Source organism: Macrobrachium nipponense, chromosome 26 (assembly GCF_015104395.2).
Source record: "Macrobrachium nipponense isolate FS-2020 chromosome 26, ASM1510439v2, whole genome shotgun sequence".
In the NCBI taxonomy this organism is placed as follows: Eukaryota; Metazoa; Arthropoda; class Malacostraca; order Decapoda; family Palaemonidae; genus Macrobrachium; species Macrobrachium nipponense.
The window spans coordinates 67796067-67819352 of NC_087215.1; the positions used below are offsets into that span (position 1 = coordinate 67796067).

Here is a 23286-nt window from a genome sequence, read left to right on the forward strand (position 1 = left end):
TATATATAGCTGTATTTTCTGAAGTCCGACAGAATTTAAAAAACTTCCGACACACGCAGTGGTCGGCCAGGTGGTTAGTACCCATTCCCGCCGCTGGGAGGCGGGTATCAGGAACCATTCCCATTTTCTATTCATAAATTTTCTGTCGCCGGTACTGAAAACACCTGTTTTCAGTACCTCCGGCTTCGGATTTTGGAAACTTCATTTGTCGCTAAGTATCCTAATTGTCTTTTAATTTTTTATTTACTTGGATTTGTGGCTAGGCATACGCTATCTTAAATTGATTTGAATTTGATTCATTTTTGCATAAGATATCTGAATCTAGTTAGGCTAGTTTCAGAGGGTGTTGTCTGCAAAGATAGGGTGTGGCTACCGAAAGCTTCGGTAGTTCCGCACTTGGGGGGCGCAATTAATCAGTAAACATGTCTATTTCCGTAAGGAAAAAAGTATGATTCGTATGTACGCAATTAATCAGTAAACGTGTCTAATTCCGTAAGGAAAAAGTTTGTTTAGTATGTACGCAATTAATCAATACGAAAGTCAGGGGGTAGTGATACTGCTAACCCTTCCGGTAGACTTTATTTGCCTAACGCTGTAGTATGGCCTACGGGTTATGACTATGTCTGCGAGAGGTGATCGCTCTCCTTCATTGTTGTGAAGAGTTCTACTTCTGTGTTTGTTACGCCTAACCCTGTAATGTTGCCTTCGGGCCCTAAAACAGTGTCTGTAGAGGTTATTGCCCTTTCTCTTATACTATTTCGATTCGTAACTTAGAATCGAAGTGTTTGCTTTAGAGAGCAATAGTGAAGTGGCTAAGTGCAGTGACAGTGCCCCTTGTGTAGTGGAGGGTGCGTCAGATCGGCCTTATAACGCCTCTAGGTCTAGACCTCTGTCGAACTCCCAGAACCAAGGGACGAGGGCATGTCGAAAGCCGAAGGAGGGTTACAGGGAACCCCCACCGATCTGGCGTGCCTTCGGCAGTTTCTGATGAAAATCCCCAGACTGCCAAAGTGCGTGCACATGCACGAATCCTGAAGGATTGCTTCTCGTCCTCCGAGGCGTCCTCCCCGCACAAGGGTTGGAGCTCTCGGAAGGACTCGCGCCCTCTAAGAAGCTTTATAGAAGAGGACGCTTCACGTCCCTTCTCCCTCGTTATGTGTTTCAGTGAGAAGTAAGAAGGCGAAAGTTGCCTGATCACGTGTACTTCTTTCCACCAAGAAATAGGAAAAAGAAGGCAGTTTCTCTCGCTTGTTTTGACGCCTGTCAGGAGCGTGACGCTTTTCTGCACGCTTATTTGGACGATCGGCTTGAACAGGACGCTCGGATGGACGCACTCAGTGGACGCCGAGCGTCCTCGCCAGTGGCCGCCGAGCGCGCACCAGGACGCCGAGCGTCCTCGCCAGTGGACGCCGAGCGTCCTCGTCAGTGGACGCCGAGCGCGCACCAGGACGCCGAGCGTCCTCGCCAGTGGACGCCGAGCGCGCACCAGAACGTTTCTGTTGAACTCTTCAAGCTCTTGTTTAAGATTTGAGCCTCAAAAAAGTGAACAGAACTTCGTCTTCGAAACCCAGCAAGACCTCGGGTTTCGTGAATTCAAGAGGTCTCTGTCAATATTTATATTGCTTTTCGCAAAGGGGTGATGGAGTTAAGGAAAGCTCAAGGGAAGATCTCGTTTTCTCTACCTCAGTCAAGACTTTGAGATAAGACAGTTACGGGTTATGTAAAGGCTCGACGTCCTGAACGTCAGGATTTTCGGCAACGTTCAGTAGGATTCTTGCAAAGGCACTCATCAAAAGGACGCTCTTCAGGAAAGCGCAAGACAAGACTTCCTTTGCCATACTGCCAATAAATTTAAAGCTTTTTAGACCATCTGAAAGGGTTTTTCAGATGATAGATTTTGTTAGTTTCTAGTCGAGACTTCCATGCCGATTGAGCATCGTCGTTCTACCTACCGTAAGCCCAGTCTCTTAACAGGATTCTTGTCCCTTCCTTGTTTGAGACGGGAATCGAAAAATAAAAGGCTCGACTTCCTGGATTACGTTTTGTCAATTCAGTGACTTCCCCATTGACAATATACTATCGTTTTGTCAAGTAAGTGGGTCTCCCCTCATTGACAAAATATCTCTCTGTACCGTTAATGGGTTAGTTTCTCCTTGACAAAAACATCTCATTAACTTGATATTGCGTAAGCGAATAAGGACAAGGTTCGGAAGAGCTCTCCTTCCTCATTCGCAGACTCGTACAACGAAATTAGAACTTGTAGACTACGTCAATGAACGCTTATGTCCAGTATCTTAAGAAGCTTGAGATGTCTGCTTCGATTCTCTAAGTTTTGTTCATGAAACTTGCCTGTCATATTTGTATGTAGCTGTATTTCCGAATTCAGCTATATATATGTCTGCCAGGTAAGTATGAACAAACTTTATTGTGATATAACATTTTTTGCCTTGCGTTATTTTACTACTGGGTTTGGTTTCATCATCATAATACGCTTGCTGTAGTTACCATCTTCGATGGCACCGGAGGGTCTATTGTCTACTATTTTAAGGACATTTCAATCGTCACTCCCTGCAGCCTTCCAGGAGTTTCCGATTTATCTTTTACCGTTGTATGGTAGTGTTCTGACGACAAACGCATCTATATATTTAGCGTTTTCTGTTTCGCTTAAATATACCAGCTTGAGAGTCTCTTTTTGTTCAAAAAATAACGGACCTATTTCTTCGTAGAATAGGGTAGCTGGCAACCCAGACATAAAGTTAAGAGACGACGTTCGTAAGCTGCTGCTGCTGCGTGTCTGACTGTCCAAGTTCAAACCGAGCCACCAGTAATAAGATCGTCGCTGTCATGCGCTGTAGGCTTACGTCTCCTCTCCTGCGGGGATTGGACTGATAACCGTTACTCTGTGTGGCGGTTACGTCTCTCCTCGGCGGGATTGACTGACTAACTGGTATCTCTGTCCTACAATCACGGACTTTAGCCTAAGATTGAGGGGATTTCTTACGTGAATGAATAAAACGTTGGCATTAGTTTTGCCTTACTATTTCAAGAGTTATCTCTTAATCCTTTCGGTGCTCGTTACCGCACGGTATAGAACTACGAGTCTACCGCAACATTGCACTTTTATATGCTCTCCTGCTTAGGCAAAGCGCAGCCTTATAGGGAAGTAAGCATACTCGGGGAGGGAATGGATGAGCTTGCTGGGGACCATTTCCTTCCTGAAGAAGTTTGTTTCCCCGAATAGACTGCAATTCAGACCACAGTTTTTTCCTACCGGGAACTGAAATATTATTCAAGATCTAGGAATTATTCTGAACATCTCTCAGTGCGTCATGATAGAAAGAAGGTGCCGGACATCTGGATAGTGTTTCAGATGTCCTGGATCTTAATCTGAAAGAAGTAAATGCAATTCGGTCGTCCCTCCAGTCCTCGAAACGAGTTTTTGGAACCAGTGGTCCACATCAACTCTGATATTCCACAGCTCTCTCATATCTGAAGAAGTATCTTCTCTCGGTCCCTGCTCGAGTTTACGAGAAAGAGCCTATTATAACAACAGGCGTAGAATGTAAACGATCAATCTAGAGGTTTCGTTACAGGATTGCAAAAGTCCGTACGAATCGTCTCGATCAACGGCAGCAACGATAGATTACTAACATGCTAGGTATTTTAATTAAGTGGTGTTCTTTTTATGGTTGTCTGAGAGGGTTATTTCCTCTTCAGTATGTGAAGTGTAATGTGTTACGTTAGCTTTGTGTGTGGTCTAACTTATCCTAGCATGAATGCCCCTGGTAAGAGAGGGCTAGGGTTTCCTGTCAACAAATTGGTCCCGTCCAGTTGTCAGACCCTTGTTATTAGCTTTCTCAACAAACAGGTCACATCCTAGTTGAGAGCTACTAAGGTTTAGCAGGCTAAGAGGCAGGACCTACGAAGTCAGCTACCTTAGCAGGTAAGGAACTTAATAAAATAATTTTAAAAATTAGTTAAGTTTTGAATTATGACGATGTTGCTGTCTGTGACCCACCTCCAAATGTGTCAATCAGCTATATATATACCTGCCAGGTAAGTGTCATGCATAAAAATGATATTGTTATGATACAATAAAGTTTTATGCATACTTACCTGGCAGGTATATATAATTAAATTCCCACCCTCCTCCCTCACGGAGACAGGTTCAGAGAAAATCTGAGGAAAACGGGAATAGTTCCAAGTACCAGCGCCACGGGAACGTGGGGGAGATCACCTGAACTACCAGTGGTCAAGCGGTTGCCGAGAGTTTTGAAAATTCTGCCAGTGCGAACAGACAACAGAGAATGTTGTGTGACAGATTTGCATCTGTCAAACAACAAAGACCTTCACGATCATTGAGGTCTGTGGAATCTCGATTCTAGCTCACCATCTACTTTTTGTCTCGCCTGTTTTCTCGGAGTCAGACACTCGTGCGAGATCAGGCGACATATAGTAGCCCTGAGTTTCTTATTGACGAAGTCGATTGCGGACGACGTTGGGTTGGCGTTGATACCACCCCCAAGGTTGCTTTGATTGAATCGCCCAGGCAGTCCAGACATCATCCTTCAGCTAAGAATAGTGCCTTTTGGTCTTCAGGGTACAGCCTTGCTGTCCTTGATTCGTCTGACTGGTCAACTGGTCGTTCACCTGACTTTAGTACAGACTGTGCATTTCCGGATCGAAGCTTTCAATATGGAACTTAGACGTAGTCTGAAGTTCGTGATGTCAAAGCATTCGAACCTCTCCTGCCTGTTAACTTCTTGTATGTGATCAGGAAGGCCTTCTTCTAACCACCCTAGATACGACAAAGAGGTTAGTGAGATTTTAAGCCATCGTCACAAGTTTTGGCTTTAGAGAACACAAGGAGGTGTGCTCTCTAAGGCCTTTCGTTATGGCCTTTTAAGAATGGAACCCTTTTTGTCCTTGGGCCAGGATCGTGGAAGCAAGGATGGCACAAGTTAGTGGGCAGGAGCCAGAGAGAGTCCTGTGCCCTGTCAGGTCTCTCAAGTTTATCTACTTAAAATCAAGAAAGTCGAAGTCAGTCGGGCAATCTGCAGTGTTCCGAAAAAGACCAGACTTGCCCATATCGAAGTACACCCTGGTTTTAGGGTTAAGGAGTTTTCTTTCCAAAAAAATGTCTCCCTTCATTGGTTTGTTTGCACAAAAGATTTTGAAAGCTTTTTTATCTGAATGCTCACGAGGTGAGGGCGCGGCCGTCGGAAGCATTCAACAGAGCATGGCACTCGCAAACATCCTGAGTACCATGTTTTAGCGAAGCAACTCTGGGTTCACTTCACACTCCCTGCGAGATGTGAAGATGGCATATGAGATCTGCTGCTCGCTAGGGCCATACGTGTCTGCAGACACAATCTTGGGGGCAAGAAGTACTACTCATCCTATCCTGTAGAAAATGGTTAGGAAGAGCTCTTAATTTAGTTGTGGAGTCGCTGACAACGGCGACTTCTTAACTCTGAAGCCTTAGTTAACACACATTAACTTTGGCTAGGTTGGTCAGGTGGTGATATATATAATTTAATATATATATTTATTTTACTTCTTAGCCCTCATGGTATGGTCAATATGGTCTAGTCACATTGTGGTCACGCCCCTGTTGTACAGATCATCTGGAGTGCCACCAGCTTCATAGGTCTCTACCTCGCTGGCAACTCTAGTAAAGCAGAAGCAGACTTGGGTGACAGTAATCACGAAGTCGGCTATGCTAAACAGGTGGAACCAAGATGTAAATCATCTGCATGCATTTGTGTCCCAAAATCCTTCTATTCTGTCCCTTCCCACCTCCAACGGTGGGGTTCAACTATATATATATATCTGCAGGTTAGTTCATGGATCAAATGATATTGTTATGATACAATAAAGTTTGTTCATACTTAACTGGCAGATATTTATATTATTCAAGTACCCACCCACCTCCCCTCAGGGGACAGTGGAAAATAAAAATTATGAATAGAAAATGGGAATGGTTCCTGATACCCGCCTCCCAGCGGCGGGAATGGGTACTAACCACCTGGCCGACCACTGCGTGTGTCGGAAGTTTTTTAATTCTGTCGGACTTCAGAAAATACAGCTATATATATACCTGCCAGGTAAGTATGCATAAAACTTTATTGTATCATAACAATATCATTTTTATGCATACTTACCTGGCAGGTATATATAATTAAATTCCCACCCTCCTCCCCTCAGGAGACAGGGTTCAGAGAAAATCTGAGGAAAACGGGAATAGTTCCAAGTACCAGCGCCACGGGAACGTGGGGGAGATCACCTGAACTACCAGTGGTCTAGCGGTTGCCGAGAGTTTTGAAAATTCTGCCAGTGCGAACAGACAACAGAGAATGTTGTTTGACAGATTTGCATCTGTCAAACAACAAAGACCTTCACGATCATTGAGGTCTGTGGAATCTCGATTCTAGCTCACCATCTACTTTTTGCCTCGCCTGTTTTCTCGGAGTCAGACACTCGTGCGAGATCAGGCGACATATAGTAGCCCTGAGTTTCTTATTGACGAAGTCGATTGCGGACGACGTTGGGTTGCGTTGATACACCCCCAAGGTTTGCTTTGATTGAATCGCCCAGGCAGTCCAGACACTCATCCTTCAGCTAAGAATAGTGCCTTTTGGTCTTCAGGGTACAGCCTTGCTGTCCTTGATTCGTCTGACTGGTCAACTGGTCGTTCACCTGACTAGTACAGACTGTGCATTTCCGGATCAAAGCTTTCAATATGGAACTTAGACGTAGTCTGAAGTTCGTGATGTCAAAGCATTCGAACCTCTCCTGCCTGTTAACTTCTTGTATGTGATCAGGAAGGCCTTCTTCTAACCACCCTAGATACGACAAAGAGGGTTAGTGAGATTTTAAGCCATCGTCACAAGTTTTGGCTTTAGAGAACACAAGGAGGTGTGCTCTCTAAGCCTTTCGTTATGGCCTAAGAATGGAAACCCTTTTTGTCCTTGGGCCAGGATCTTGGAAGCAAGGATGGCACAAGTTAGCAGGAGCCAGAGAGAGTCCTGTGCCCTGTCAGGTCTCTCAAGTTTTATCTACTTAAAATCAAGAAAGTCGAAGTCAGTCGGGCAATCTGCAGTGTTTCCGAAAAAGACCAGACTTGCCCATATCGAAGTACACCCTGGTTTTAGGTTAAGGAGTTTCTTTCAAAAAGTGCTCTTCATTGTGTTTGCACAAAGATTTGAAAGCTTTTTATCTGAATGCTCACGAGGTGAGGGCGCGGCCTCGGAAGCATTTCAACAGAGCATGGCACTCAGCAACATCCTGAGTACCATGTTTTAGCGAAGCAACTCTGGGTTCACTTCACACTCCCTGCGAGATGTGAAGATGGCACTATGAGATCTGCTGCTCGCTAGGGCCATACGTGTCTGCAGACACAATCTTGGGGGTGAAAGAAGTACTACTCATCCTATCCTGTAGAAAATGGTTAGGAAGAGCTCTTAATTTAGTTGTGGAGTCGCTGACAACGGCGACTTCTTAACTCTGAAGCCTTAGTTAACACACATTAACTTGCTAGGTTGGTCAGGTGGTGATATATATAATTATATATATATATTTATTTTGATTTTACTTCTAGCCTCATGGTATGTGTCAATATGGTCTAGTCACATTGTGGTCACGCCCCGTTGACAGATCATCTGGGTGCACCAGCTTCATAGGTCTCTACCTCGCTGGCAACTCTAGTAAAGCAGAAGCAGACTTGGGTGACAGTAATCACGAAGTCGGCTATGCTACAGTGGAACCAAGATGTAAATCATCTGCATGCATTTGTTTCCCAAAATCCTTCTATTCTGTCCCTTCCCACCTCCAACGGTGGGGTTCAACTATATATATCTATCTGACAGGTAAGTTCATGAGCAAAATGATATTGTTATGATACAATAAAGTTTGTTCATACTTAACTGGCAGATATATATATTATTCAAGTACCCACCCACCTCCCCTCAGGGGACAGTGGAAATAAAAATGATGAATAGAAAATGGGAATGGTTCCTGATACCCGCCTCCCAGCGGCGGGGAAGTGGGTACTAACCACCTGGCGACCACTGCGTGTGTCGGAAGTTTTTTAAATTCTGTCGGACTTCAGAAAATACAGCTATATATATACCTGCCAGGTAAGTATGCATAAAAACTTTATTGTATCATAACAATATCATTTTTGGTTTTCTAGATATCCTCCAGCTAACAGCAGTCCCACTTACTTCGTAGTCTAAAACTTGAGGATCCGTTTTAGATGTATATAAAAATATTTCTCATCTAAAATGTAGTCAGAATACAGAAATTTACCTGATACATTAAAGAGTGTTAAGTTTAGGTGTTACTGTATCTAAAGAAGTTAAGAGTCACCTGAGAAAATGATAAATAATTCAAGGAATAAAAAGTGATTTTCGGGAAGTGGCTGAATTTACCATTACAGTGATGAGTAGCAGTTTAGAGTGACTCCTGATTTATGCTTTGAGTATGAGCGGAGTGAAGAAAATATTAATGATGCATTTTCAACAGAGTTACGGGTCCCTAAAAAAAATGGTGGAGATTTTCTAAAAGTGAGAACACAATATTCTGAGACTAGTAGCTAGAGTGAATTTCGAAGATATTACGAATAATCAGTTTCTGAGAGCTGTGGTCTCCAGAAGCTAAGATTTGACAAATTTCAAAAATTAAGAGGGTTTTTTACACATGATTAGAAGGTAAGATGAACAGATTCAGATATGAAAAAGGGGAAATAATAGAAGTAGCAGGATGGTACCAGTAGGAAGTCATTGATAGAGGACCTGAGGTAGTTGAAGGGCTGGACCAAGATGGGTATGCAGAAAGTGCACAGACAGAATGATGATGCTGTGATTAAGTCATGTGAATATGGAAATATAAGAGGGTTATGAATTATAGCATAAGACTATATTGCATGTTGAGGATGCGTTATGTATATTCAGCACTTTATTTACACAGCCTTTTTTTGGGGATGTTGTGTTAACCCATAGGTATAACGCTTTCTAGTAGGGAAGGCTCTTTCCTTTCTCCTTTTTTGGAGTGTCCAAGGAGCTGCTGACTTAATGATAGGTGCATGTTATTCTCATTGGTTTTATATTATAAAATAGATTTTGTCTTTAAGATACTTAATAAACGAAAGAAAAATTTTCTCTTTTCATGAAAAAACTGCATTTCCTATGAAGTATATTGTTGGTGCAGTTAGTTACCACAAATTGTAAATGTAATGTCAGAGTTCTGACTTCTTTCCTATTTTCAGGCATGGCTGCTCCAAGTATCTTGTCTGCTTGTTTCGTAGAACAGTTGTCTGAAAAAGGCCTTTGCTCATCAACCACAGTAGAAAACTGAAGGCTTTAGGTTTTACTCAGCTCACAAAAATCCAGTTGAAAGTGTTACCACGCTTGCTGGCAAAGGAGAACTGTTATATCCATGGCTCGAACCTGGGTCTGGCAACGACACTTGCATTTTTTTATTTGGTTCCTACATTGGGTAAATGGCTAAGAGCTATGAAATAAATTCAAGGACTCCCATGGTGTGAGGTGATGAGGCCGTTTTTGCAATTATATAGTTAGGCTCATTTTTGTAATAATGGCATTTTCTACTGTTTTATGTTAAAAGTATTTATGGTTTAGTATACCGATGTAAAAGTTCACTACTGTATATTTTGTTTGGTGTTAGCTTTTATGGCATAGTTATTGTACAGTACCTTTGAATATTGTATTGTACGTACATTAGTTAGTTTTTTCATTATGATTTTATTTTCCACTTTGAAAAGCACTTCTTTTCTTAGAATGTTTATATTATTTCAGAATTCAGTTTAGGGTACTGTTTATAGTAATACTGAACGTGGAATTCATCATAATTTTTAGTGAGTGTAAAGTAGTTCTTTGTTCTGGGTAGCTGTTTTTACTTATAAGTATGGACAGTACTATGAGGGGTTATGTACAATAGTATAATTTTTTTGCATATTGCTTAGTACCTCCTGATTAACAAATTATTTTTAAGCGGAAAGATTTTGCATTCTTCCCTCCAAGCAGCACCTATAGTTACTCCAGTTCAGCTTGTGTAGCTGTATAACAAGAAAGATCCTGCCTGTGCTATGTCAGAGTAACAGGATGTTAGTAAAAATACATTCTTCTAGGATGTCAAAATTTATTCAGATTATTCTTCCACTTTTGAATCAAGCAAGTATGTATGTAACTTAAAAGACAAGGGTCATTAAGTCAGTTTTGTTTGCTTTTAGTTTTAACGTTGATGTAAATACTGTCCGTAATATGGCTACAGGGAAGTCCCCCTCTTAGGATTGGTAAGCATTTTTTCTACCATTGTGCCTTCACATGCAAAGTTCAATCTATAACTCTTCTAACATTGCCCAATTTTTATTTGATCCTATATTAGCTTCAAGCTACTTGGAGCATCAATCCTTTACTTGCCAAGGTCCTTTAGTACATTACAGTTTCAGGTTCCAGGTTCTTGATGATATTCTGATAATTTTATACTTTTTAAAACTAAAATTAACCTTTTTTTTCATACTCATAAGCACATTAATTTGTTTAATAAACACTGACCCTCCTCGTAACCCCTCCAGGTTGTGGCTGGAACAGACTATACAGAATGACTAGTTACTACCACACCACTAAGGTCGTCAGGGGCCTATGGTGCATACTTATATATGATCTTATGAGGTATGTCTGGAGATCATAGCTACCACTATTAAAGGCTCATGTTAAGTAGCAGGATTTAGTAGAAAAATTTTGTAGTTTAAAAAATTAGGTACCTATGTATTTATCATTAAACCTTTACAGGTGTTGGAGCTCTTGTAATATCTCCTACAAGAGAACTCGCTCAACAGACTGCTCAGTTAGTGAAGACCTTAGCGGATGCCCATAACCTTTCTTCCTTATCAACTTATTGGTGGTAATAAAGATAAAGCACCTTTAGAAAGAGGTAAGACCTAGAAACTGCAGGGGATTCCATTTGATATATGTAGATATATTTTTATATATTTTATTTACTGTCAGTTACCTGTGGTAGGGAAAATAGTTTATTTACATTGCAGTATCCCTAGAGTTAAACTTTGACATCCAACTCAAAGATCTGAAAATATGGCCTTCTAAAGGAAGGTTGATGCAACATCCATTAGTAATCTGTTTTTGCTTGGTTATATGGTCGCTAGATAGCCTAGGCTAGGCTAAATTTCAGTGTGACTCATTTTTTTGCCTTGTGCTTGCAGCAGCTTTTTGCGTGCATTTCACCCCCAGAAGTCACCTTGCATGATAGAAGGCTATACTCATATTTTTAGGTCTCAAAATCTGTTCAAGTTCCTTTTTTTCATGTGTATAACAAGTTTTGAAATTCTAGAGTAATGTAAATGAAGACTTTGTCGTCTTTTAGATACAGTATTTCTTAATCTTATAGTAATTGGAAGAATCCATCAGTTATTAAGCTGAAAAAGAACTGTTTATTTTATTTTAAGCTATACCAAACAGCCAAGTAGTCATGGTTTTGATGCTTAAGCACTTAACCTGTGCATTTTTATTCTTCTGCATCAGGGGCAGTCATTGTAGTAGCAACGCCAGGGAGACTTTGTAAAGTGCTGAAGCCAGGAAAAGGTACTCCCCTTAATGTCAAGAATTTAAAAGTACTCATCCTTGACGAAGCTGATAAGTTACTTCATGACAGCACACACACAGATCAGTTGCGGAAGATTTATTCATTTCTCCCAACAGGTAGTTCTGCTGTACTGATATATTTTTTTTTTTAAAGAATTACAGGTTGATTTTGGTTTCCTTGATATATTGATGCTGATATCAGAAAGGAGTTTGTTTTATTGAGGTTTATGAATAACATTTCTGTTCATTTTCAGATAAATTGCAAAAAATATTAGTAAGTGCTACTGTTTCTGATGATTGTTTAAAGATAGCCAAGGATGTGTTTCAAGAAGAAAGTGATTTTAGACACATAGCACTGAGGAAAAATCTTTGCCAACCACTGAGCAAATCAAACAAAAAGTAGTAGATATTTTATGTATTTTCTTGAGCTGTAAAGGCAGTTTGCTGCTGAAGATAAATTTTTCTAGATGTTTTGTGTTTTAAGATGTACAAAATAACCTTCCTATTAGAGAAAAAAATTTCCAAGTTCTATTGGTATAGTGGGCAAGTGTCCACTTTAGAATGCCATTTCCCTGAGTTATAACAAATTTCATTATGACTGTATTTAAGCTGGTGTGGCATAAAATTCTTGAATGATTTGCAGTTTTGTATACATTTATATTTGCTGTCAATATCCAGAGTCATGAATCCACAAAACTGTCTTTTGGTGGTGGATCATCTCGTAGTTACCCATTATATTTATCCCTTTCTCTACGGTTAGACAAATATTGGGTTAGGTTAATTCAGATGTTTGCAGTTACTGTTACTACTTTCATGCTTGCTTGTGGTGTTGTACTTGACCTAAGGAATCCACGTTCCTGACACTTACCAATCATGTCAAAGCATCCAATGAAGATGTCCACAACTTAAAAATTAGTTATCAGTAGCTTTTTTTAGTCTTTAAGAGATTACGTATGCCATATTTTGTAGTTCAGAGGGTGCACACCTTTATTTCTTTCTCTACTTTTCTCTGCTGCCAGGAATTAAAAATCAAGTCAAAATTATATCTCAGTTTAGCTAGGGCTGGCCCGAAGTGTTAGATATTTTTTACGTGGCTAGGAACCATTTGGTTAGCTGCTCAGGAATAAAAGGATTTTTATTTATTTTTATGAATATACATAAATTTGTAGAGTTTAGAATTTATATTACACACAAACCTTCAGTTTACATAGAATTCCTTTTTCCTGATTATACATCTTCAAAGCATTTAATATCTGTGGAGTGAATTGCTACTGATGAATTACAAACATTGAGGAGTTGATTATTGCCCACCCCATACCTTATACTCACGTCGAGTGGTGCTTCCATGGGGTGTACTGTTCACTTTGTTAACTTATGTAGCATTGTAAGAATCACTCAAGGTTGAATCCCCCACCCAGCTACCTTTTCTCTCATTGATTTTTCTTGCAAATTAATGAATCCTGTACTCTTCTGTTTCAACAATCTCATATTTTAGTAAGAACTATGTTTGTATGAAATGATACGTTTAAATTATTTTTAAACTTAAATGTCTGGGCAACATGATATTTTCTAATACTTTCATATATCCTATACCAGGTTGGTATATTCTGTAGGAGCAAGTGACAGATTATCAATGCTTATCACAGTCCTGAAAACTCTTAGAAAGAAGAAAGTCATAGTATTCTTCAATTCTTGCCATTCTGTCAAGTTCCACAATGAGGTATTGGCACATTTTGATCTTCCTGTTCTGTATTCCATGGTAAGTGGTGCATTTTTCTGCTGAAGTTTTTGCATTTGGGGTTGGGTTAAAATAGTAAGGTGTTAGTCAGAGCAAAGAATGTCAGCCTTGTATCACATTTATTGTAGTATTTTTTATTATATGCTGTAAAGCCATCACACAAAGGTACTCATGGGTAGTTACATTTGTCTCGCCCATGATTTTCAAAATTCATTGGATAATTTTCATTTCAGAAAAAATGTGGACTGTGTTCTTTATTTATTTTACTAAATCATTGTACAGGCAGTCTCCGGTTATCGGCAGGGGTTTCCTTTCCCCGGGGGTGTGCAGATAAGCAAAAACTGCCATTAAACAAAACTTGGCAATTTATGGCGCCATAAACAGGCGCACCCTTATGGCCACGCCATAAGCACCCTAATAGCGCGCCATAAGAACCCTTATTGTTTTATGGCGCCAATAACCGTAACTCGGCCCATTATGCCACTATAAATCGCCAATTTGTTCATGAAACTTACCTGTCAGATATATATATAGCTGTATTTTTCCGAATCCGACAGAAATTTAAACACTTACGACACACGCAGTGGGAGTCAGGTGGTTAGTACCCATTCCCGCCGCTGGGAGGCGGGTATCAGGAATCATTCCCATTTTCTATTCATAATTTTTCTGTCGCCGGTGCTGAAAACACCTGTTTGCAGCACCTCCGTCCAGATTTTGGAAACTTACTAGCTACTTGAGTATCCCTTTTGGTTTTTCTTGGTATCTGAATTGGATCGGTGGCTTGGCACACGTTGACTTTGGTTTGATTTGAATTTGGTATTGATTTTTCTTTGATCAAGATGTCAGGGTCTAGTTCTGCTAGCGCTAGATTTTGTTCTATGTCCGAATGTAGAGGTAGGCTTCTGAAAGCTTCAGTAGACCCACATTCTGTTTGTAAAGTTTGCAGGGGGGAATGAATGTACGTTTGAAAGTCGTTGTAAGGAGTGTTAATGATTAACAGAGTCGGAATGGAAGGCGTATGAAACCTATCTTAAGAAACTTGAGCGAGATAGGTTAAGGAGGTCTTCCTCCAGGAGTGTTTTCAGGTAGGCAAGATTTAAATTATTCTCCTGCTAAACCTCCTTCTGTAGATTATGCTCCTACCCCTGTAGTGTTGCCTCCGGCCCCTGAGACAGTGGTCGTAGAAGGTAATACATTATTCGCTAATTCTTGAATCGATTCGTAACTTAGAATCAAAAGTGTTAGCTCTGGAGAGCAAAAGTGAAGAGAAGTGCAGTGAAAGTGCCCCTTGTGTAGTGGAGGGTGCGTCAGATCGGCCTCATTCCGCTCTAGACCTAGACCTCTGCTTGACTCCCAGATTACGGGAGAGAGCATGTCGAAAGTCGAAGGAGGGTTACGAGGAACCCCCACCGATCTGGCGTGCCTTCGGCAGCTTCTGACGAACCTACCCAGACTGCCAAGGAGCGTGGCGCGTGCACGTCTTCTCAAGGAGTGCTTTTCTTCTTCTGAAGCTTCCTCCCCGCGCAAGGGGGGGAGCTCTCATACCGCATCACGTCCGCTGAAAAAGGACGGCTCGCGTTCGGGGGACGCTTCACGTCCAAGTTGTTCTCCGGAACTTGCTCGTCGCCTGATAGTGCGTTTGCTGCTTTTCCTCCGCAGAAGAAGCGTAAGGATTATTCGGAGGCGGAGTCTTCCCTCGATGGTTTCTTTCGAGCGCCGCAGTCGCTCTCTAAGGTGCGTGAAGTGGCGGTTCCTGGGAGTAGCAAGAGGCGTCCCCTCGCCACTCGCCTGCTCACAGGATCAGCCCCTCCCCAGAAAAGGAGGCTTCACCTACAAGCAAGATTCTCCATCTCTTCAGCAGCAACTTCGAGATGTTTTTCCTTCGAGAGAGACTGTTCCACGTCGCCGTAAGAAGGATGACAATCTTCCTGTGAAGAGGTCGAGGCGTTTCTCCCTCTCCCATCTCTCGCTCGTCTCTCTCTCCGTTTGAGTCTCCCTCTAGAGTTCGTTCTGCTCCCCAGCAACTTTCTAGAGGAGGCGAGAAATTCGTTTCTCGCTCTCGTGAAGTCGGTTGTTTCCGCTGCTACGAACTGACTTGTGGATAAGAAGCGCGTTTTCTTTAGATGCCGACGCGCTTCTGTGAAAGTCAAACGGCGCTTTAAGTGGCACGCCGAGCGTGACTCGGTGCAAGTTTCGCGAGCGCCAGTGGACGCTCAGCGAGTTTTAGTGGACGCTCGGCGCGCACCAGTGGACGCTCGGCGCGCACAGTGGACGCTCGACGCGCCACCAGTGGACGCTCAGCGCGCACCAGTGGACGCCAGGTGTACACCTGCGGCGTTTGAGCGCGCTTCAGTCGGCGCCAGTAGATTGGCTTCGGACAGCCAAACGCGCGCCTACGGACTTCAGTTTCCACTTCCGCAAGCACAAGCGGAGGACGGGGAACTCTTCCTAGTTCGCCACTCTTTCTCTTTTGAGAAAGCTCGGACTCTTCTTTACTTCCTCCGACTTCTCCAGTGTCTGAAGAGGAAATTAGTGACGCTTTCGTCGAAGTGGGACGAAGAACAGCAGTTGGCTCCAGTTCGACGGACTACAAGGTTTGACTCGTTTGCTACAGTCAGTCTTTGCAGACACTTTCCAACCTGAAGCTCCACGTACTCCTCCCTCTCAGTTTTCGTCTTCCAAAGCTACTAAGATCTCGGGCTTTGTGAGAATGAAGAAGTCGCTTTCTACGAAGCAAGCTTTTAGAAAGGTCCATGATTGGATGGAAAAGAGGAAAGCTTCAGGCAAGACTTCTTTCGCTTTACCACCTTCAAGACTCGGTGGCAAAGCTGGTATGTGGTATGAGACGGGAGAAAACGTCTGAGTTAAGCTTCCAGCCTCAGCTCAAGGAGACTTTGGTAGTATTGTAGACGCCACCAGAAGATCTTTTCTGTCTTCCTCGAAGGTCTCTTGGACACATAGTGAGTTAGACTTTCACCTTAAAGGCCTCTTCAGGACACTAGAGGTCTTTAATTTTCTTGACTGGTGCCTGGAGTATTGGATGCCAGGTCCAGGAGTTTCTGATTCCATCAGTCTGGGGGAGCTGTCCAGTGTATTGTCTTGCATGGACAAGGCCGTCAGGGATGGTTCTGAGGAATTGGCTGCTCATTTCAGCACGGGATGCTTAAGAAAAGAGCACTTTTTTGCAATTTACTGCAAAGTCGGTCTCACCAGCGCAAAAAGCGGATCTTCTTTCGCTCCTTTCTCAGAACATCTCTTCCCCCCAGTCTATGGTAAAGGACATCGTTGCCAGTCTCCAGGAGAAAGCAACCCAAGACCTTCTGGCACAGTCTTCTAGGAAGCCTACTACTTCTTCTTCGTCTTCTGGGTCCTCTGCTTTGAAGAAATCGAAGCCCTTTCGATCCGCTTCTTCCTCGAAGCCAGCCCCTCGAGGAAGAGGCTCTTTCAGAGGCAAGACTCCCGCTCCTTCCAAGAGCAAGAAGTGAGAGGGAAGTCCTTCAGACACCGGTAGGAGCCAGGCTTCTACATTCGCGAAAGCTTGGGAAGAGAGAGGTGCCGACGCTTGGTCTCTGGACATCGTCAAGAAGGGGTACAGAATTCCTTTCCTGATGTTACCCGCCCCTCTGTCTTCGGACACCAAAAGGATTTGTCTCCGTCGTATCAGGGAGAAAGCAGAAGTGCTTCCAGATCTACTAGATCAAATGATCGAGAAGCAGGCAGTGGAACAGGTCTTCGACCGGAGTGCTCCGGGGTTTTACCAAACCGTCTGTTGTTTCCTAGTGCCGAAGCAGTCAGGGGGGGTGGCGACCCCGTTCTGGAATGTCAGCAGTCTAAATCGCTTCGTTACCAAGCAGAAGTTCAAGATGGAGACACCTCAATCCGTGCTTGCAGCTTTAAGACCGGGGGATTGGATGGCTCGTTAGACCTTCAGGACGCATACTTTCACGTCCCCATCCATCCCCGATCAAGGAAATACCTGCGGTTTGTCCTGAAAGGGAAGATTTTCCAATTCAGGGCACTCTGCTTCGGTCTCAGCACGGCGGCGCCGATGGTGTGACCGTTCTTATGAAGAACGTTGCGAGGTGGCTCCATCTTGCGGAAATAAGGATCTCTCTCTACCTAGACGACTGGCTTATTCGAGCCTCATCGCAAGACAGGTGTCTGAAGGACCTTCACACGACTCTGTCGTTAGCGAGGTCCCTGGGACTTCTGGTGAATCTCGAGAAGTCGCATCTGACTCCTTCTCAATCCTTAGTCTATCTGGGGATTCAGATGGACTCAGTGGCTTTTCGGGCTTTTCCGTCCCAGGGGCGCGAACTTCAATGCCTGGACAAAGTGTCGTCCTTTCTAGGGAAGGAAACATGCTCGGTGAGGGAATGGATGAGTCTGCTGGGGACCATTTCCTCACTGGAGAAGTTTGTTTCTCTGGGAAGGTTGCACCTCCGACCACTTCAGTTCTTCCTCTCAAGCAATTGGTCACGCAAACAGATCTAGAAGAGGTCTTGTTTTTGACGGAAGAAGTGAAAAAGCACCTCAAATGGTGGTTGGATCCAAAGAAGCTTGCGGAAGGACTTTCGCTCAAGCTTCGGAACCCCGACCTAGTGTTGTTCTCCGACGCGTCCTCCACGGGTTGGGGAGCAACACTGGGAGGGAGAGAAGTGTCAGGCACCTGGAGAGGGGAACAGGTGTCCTGGCACATCAATCTAAAAGAACTTTCAGCGGTTTACCTTGCTCTAAGGTTTTCTTCGAGGAGGAAGTCTCCAGCAAAGTGGTTCAGATAACTCGGACAACACCACAGCCTTGGCATACCTCAGGAAACAGGGGGGAACTCACTCTCCTTCTCTGTTCGTCATCGCGAGGAATATCCTGATTTGGGCGAAGTCGCAAAACGTCACGATTCTGACAAGATTTGTGTCAGGCGTGGAAAACGTGCGAGCGGACCTTCTCAGTCGGCAAGGACAGCTTTTCTGCCGACGGAATGGACCCTTCATCAGGAAGTATGCCAGGCGCTATGGAAGCTGTGGGGGACGTTCCTCATGTGGACGTTTTCGCAACTTCCCGAACGAAGAGACTTCCGCTGTATTGCTCCCCAGTTCTGGACCCGGGAGCAGTGGCAGTAGACGCCCTATGTGGAATTGGTCGGGACAGACATTTACGCTTTTCCCCCATTCAAAATCCTCGGGGAAGTAATGAGGAAGTTCGCTGCATCAGAAGGAGCGAGAATGACCCTCATCGCCCCCTTCTGGCCAGCGGTCGACTGGTTCACGGAGGTGATGTCCTTCCTAGTAGACTTTCCAAGGACTCTGCCCCTAAGGAAAGATCTACTCAGAGCCCCACTTCGAGAGGTACCACAAAAACCTCCCCGCTCTGAGTCTGACTGCGTTCAGACTATCAAGAAGTTGGCCAGAGCGAGGGGTTTTGTTTTCAAGACCTGTGGCAACGGCGATTGCCACCGCAAGGAGGCCCTCCTCAATCGCAGTTTACCAATCAAAGTGGGCTGTCTTTAGAAGTTGGTGCAGAAGGAAGGGCATTTCCTCCACCTCAACCTCTGTGAGCCAGATAGCAGATTTCCTTCTTCACCTTAGGAAAGAAGCGAAACTAGCCGTTCCACGATTAAAGGCTACAGAAGCGTGCTTTTCTGTGGTCTTCAGACATAGAGGACTCGACTTAGCGAATGATAGAGACATTCATGATCTCATTAGATCATTTGAGACTGTGAAAGTTCTCCAACCTAAAGTACCATCGTGGAACTTAGACGTGGTACTGAAGTTTCTCATGTCGAGTCAATTTGAACCGCTCCATTTAGCCTCGCTTAGGAATCTTACTAAGAAGACCATTTTCCTAACCGCTCTGGCGACGGCGAAGAGGGTTAGCGAAATTCAAGTCATAAGCAAGCATATGGGTTCAAGGATCATAGTGCAGTTTGTTCCTTAGTCCTATGTTCTTAGCAAAGAACGAGAACCCTTCCAACCCTTGGCCGAGGACGTTCGAGATCAAAGGGTTGTCGGAGCTAGTGGGACCTGAAGCTGAGAGAGTCCTGTGTCCTGTCAGGGCTCTCAAGTTTTATTTGCAGAGAACCAGAGCATGCAGAGGTTCTTCGGAGAACTTGTGGTGCTCTGTGAAAAAACCAGATCTTCCGATGTCGAAGAATGCACTGGCGTTCTTCTTAAGAAGTACGGTTAAGGAAGCCCATGAAAAGTGTAGTGAAAGTGACATGGAGCTTCTGAAAGTGAAAGCCCACGAGTTGAGGGCTATTGCTACTTCGGTGGCTTTTCACAAAAATATGGCAATCAAAGATATTTTGGGCGCCACTTATTGGCGAAGCAATTCGGTGTTCGCTTCACACTACCTGCGGGAGGTGAAAGCAACATACGAAAATTGTTACTCGCTCGGACCATACGTCGCTGCAGACACTGTTTTGGGGGCAGGAGGTAGCGCTCATCCTATCCTTTAATGGTTTAGGGGAGTTTTTAACTTGTGTTATGGTTGTGGGGTTGACCGCCTGCGGCGGATCTCCCTTCCATTAGCTTAGTCTATGTGGATACTTTTGGTAGGCTACGCCAGGTGGTTTGGTTTTACTTCGTTGCCCTCATTTGTATGGTCAATGGTCTAGTCACGTGGTCTCGCCCCTGTTGACAGATCATCTGGAGTGCACCAGCTATATAGGTCTCTATCTCGCTGGCAACTCTAGTAGCACAAGCAGACTTACGCGGCAGTAACCCCCCACCGAAGTCAGCTATGCTAACAGGTAAGGAATCAAGATATCAATTATCTGCATATATATGTTTCCTAAAATCTTCTATTCTGTCTACTCCCACCACCAAAGGTGGGATTCAGCTATATATATTCTTGACAGGTAAGTTTTATTCATGAAACAAAAATGATCTTGTAAATGATACAATTAAGTTTGTTCATACTTACCTGGCAAGATATATATAATCAAGTACCCACCCACCTCCCCTCAGGAGACAGTGGAAATAAAAATTATGAATAGAAAATGGGAATGATTCCTGATACCCGCCTCCCAGCGGCGGAATGGGTGGGTACTAACCACCTGACTCCCACTGCGTGTGTCGTAAGTGTTTAAATTTCTGTCGGATTCGGAAAAATACAGCTATATATATATCTGCCAGGTAAGTATGAACAAACTTAATTGTATCATTACAATATCATTTTTATGGTGCTGGACAAGCCCCATAAAATCGGATCGCCGGTATCCAAGGCCGCCGATAACCGGGGACTGCCTATATAAAATCTGCATTGACTTGGTTTTTAAACTTCACTTGTATACTGTATCTAATGCAGTCTTACTTTAACAGGGTCAAGAAAAACAAAACCAACGAAATAATACTTACTCAAAGTTCTGTGAGCTGAAGAGAGGCATTCTTTTAACAACAGGAATGGCTGAGAGAGGTTGGGATATACCGGGTGTCCAATGGATCATTATTTATGATCCACCTCATAAACCTGAGGTAATTTGGTCTTTGTTGTGTACTTAGTATCTTTAATTAAATGTGTTTTGTATTATGCAAACTTATTTTCTCACAAAACTTGCAAATTCTTGCTCTGTTTCATACTGATATTATTTTAGGATTATATTCATCGAATTGGCCGGACTGGACGTGGTGATGGGCAAATTGGAGAAGCACTGTTATTTCTTAGGCCTGAAGAAAGTAAATTTATCAGCATACTTCATAATATGAACATAAAGATAACAGAATTGGAATTTGGAGGAGAACTGAATGACATCCAAAATCAGGTAATCAATGAATTATACAGTTATTGTCTTATGTAGTGTATACTATCTAAACTATCGTTACTCTATTTTCTATCGGGTAGGGAGCTGAAGGTATGGAAAGGGAGGATCTTGTTATGGTGAAGGGCTAGATCTTGGTGGAATTAGGATATTTCTGTTACTAGACAGCAAGCTGGATTGTGACTTCATAATTGAGGTGGTAATGAAAAAGGGAACACAACAACCCAGATAAATCATAAAAAAATTGCTGTGCCACTAGTTGAAAAGATTATCCTATTAATAAACAGATGAAAGTTTAAGAAACAGTTACAATCACTGGAGGTAAAGGGTACTTACAAAGAAAATTCTTTAAAGGATAACCACCAACTGTGGAGATCCATGGCTGGGGTACACTAAGATTCTAGTGGATGGATGTGATTTTTGGAGGTTGGAAAATAGTTGGAGATATTCAAGATTCTAAGTGATGGGGTGCTCACTAGGGGAGGGACCAGAAAACCATAGAGAAATGGCACGAATGGGAAAAGGTTTATTGGGAATTAAGTAGAAAATGCTCAAATTACAGATGTAAAAATTTATGAGATAATGGTGGTGAATTTTATTTTTATGCATGCTGTAGTACCGGTAGTATTATATGGTATATAAGCTGAAGAATGCATAAATACTTGCAGGAAACTAAGCCAGATTCCTTCGATGGTATTCTATAATCTGTCAACAAATTGTGTTAGAATGGTTGCCCTGGCACATAGTATGCAATCATCCAAACTTAGTGGTTCTGCATTGATTTTACAACAGTCTTGTAGTGACTAAGAAGGCTTCATAAACCTGTGGACCTTTGTTGTTTAACTTACTTGATGTGGTACTATTTTTTAAAAAGAAAAGTTGAATAAGGGTGCTAGCTTTACTCTCAATGGATGTTACGGTAAAAGTATGTAGTTACCCCTTTTATTTATTAAATTAGTGAATAAAGAATTTTTTCAAATAATAAGGTAAAACACTTCCTTACTATTTTATTTAGTGTCTTTTTACTGCACTTGCTTAATATATATATATGTACTAATATTTTTTTTCATTTTCTAGGTCCTGAATTTAATCAATCAAGAAAAGAGTATACAAGAGAAGGCCAAAGTTGCATACAAGAAGTTTGTACGAGCATACCAGTGCCATTCATTGAAAGCAATATTTAATATAGAATCTCTAAATTTATCAGAATTATGTAAGTCCTTTGGTTTTGTAGATCCCCCAATGTATTTGGGTCATTTGAAATAACATTATCTGTATTCTTTTGATAAGGAAGTGCATTAGGATTATTTATTGTTATAGTTAAGTGTTGAAATGAATTTATATTTTTTTATTATAATACAAATGCATTTGCGAGGTTTAAAAATTATACTGTACTACTGAACGATTACCTTGATTATACAGCCATGTTGAAACAAGGATGATGAGTGCCTCTATATTTGAAAATATGGTACCCCTTGGCTATACTATATACAAGCTAAAAGACACAGTTACCATTAATCTGAGTTTTTTTTATTGTTTCTCTAACCAAACATCTTCTAACTACAAGTAGCACCTCAACTTAATAGTTAACTTAGCGGACTTATGTAATTATCAGCTACACTATTATGAATTTTATTGTTATGCTACTATATAGTTTACTTGTAACTAAAGTGTTTGAAATGTGTATCCCAATAATTTTAAGATATTAGAAACAATTGTATTTTTGGACTGCTTGACCAGCAAAAAATAAGAATAGTAATTATTATGAAGTAAAGAACATAAACGGTAAGGTACTAGCATTGAATACCTCAGTAGCTGTACCAGCATAATGTTTTCTGAGATTTGTACATTATTCTGTAAATATACTACAATACTTACTGTAATTTACTAGGATGTCATTTTTTAGGTGCAGTTTTGTATATAATGTGCATTATAATAAACATAATTATGTATAATTTTTATAAATTATACATACTTGTATAAATTTGTCATTAATTGTTGACTTATTTATACTAAATGATTTATATATATATATACAATATATATTAGTACATATAATGTAACACATATATTTTCATCTCCATTGCCAACTAAAGGGTCAGTTGCCATAATGCATCTTCTCAAATGGTTTCTGTCAAAGGTATCTTTTTTGACTAAACTTTTAATGCAAA

The 23286-nt window shown here is 42.1% G+C and overlaps 1 protein-coding gene and 1 pseudogene across 1 annotated transcript in view; both read left to right on the forward strand.

Moving 5' to 3' along the window:
- Positions 1-23286, forward strand: part of LOC135199706 (uncharacterized) — an 85897-nt gene that overhangs the window by 51812 nt on the left and 10799 nt on the right.
- Positions 9271-23070, forward strand: LOC135200368 (uncharacterized; annotated as a pseudogene).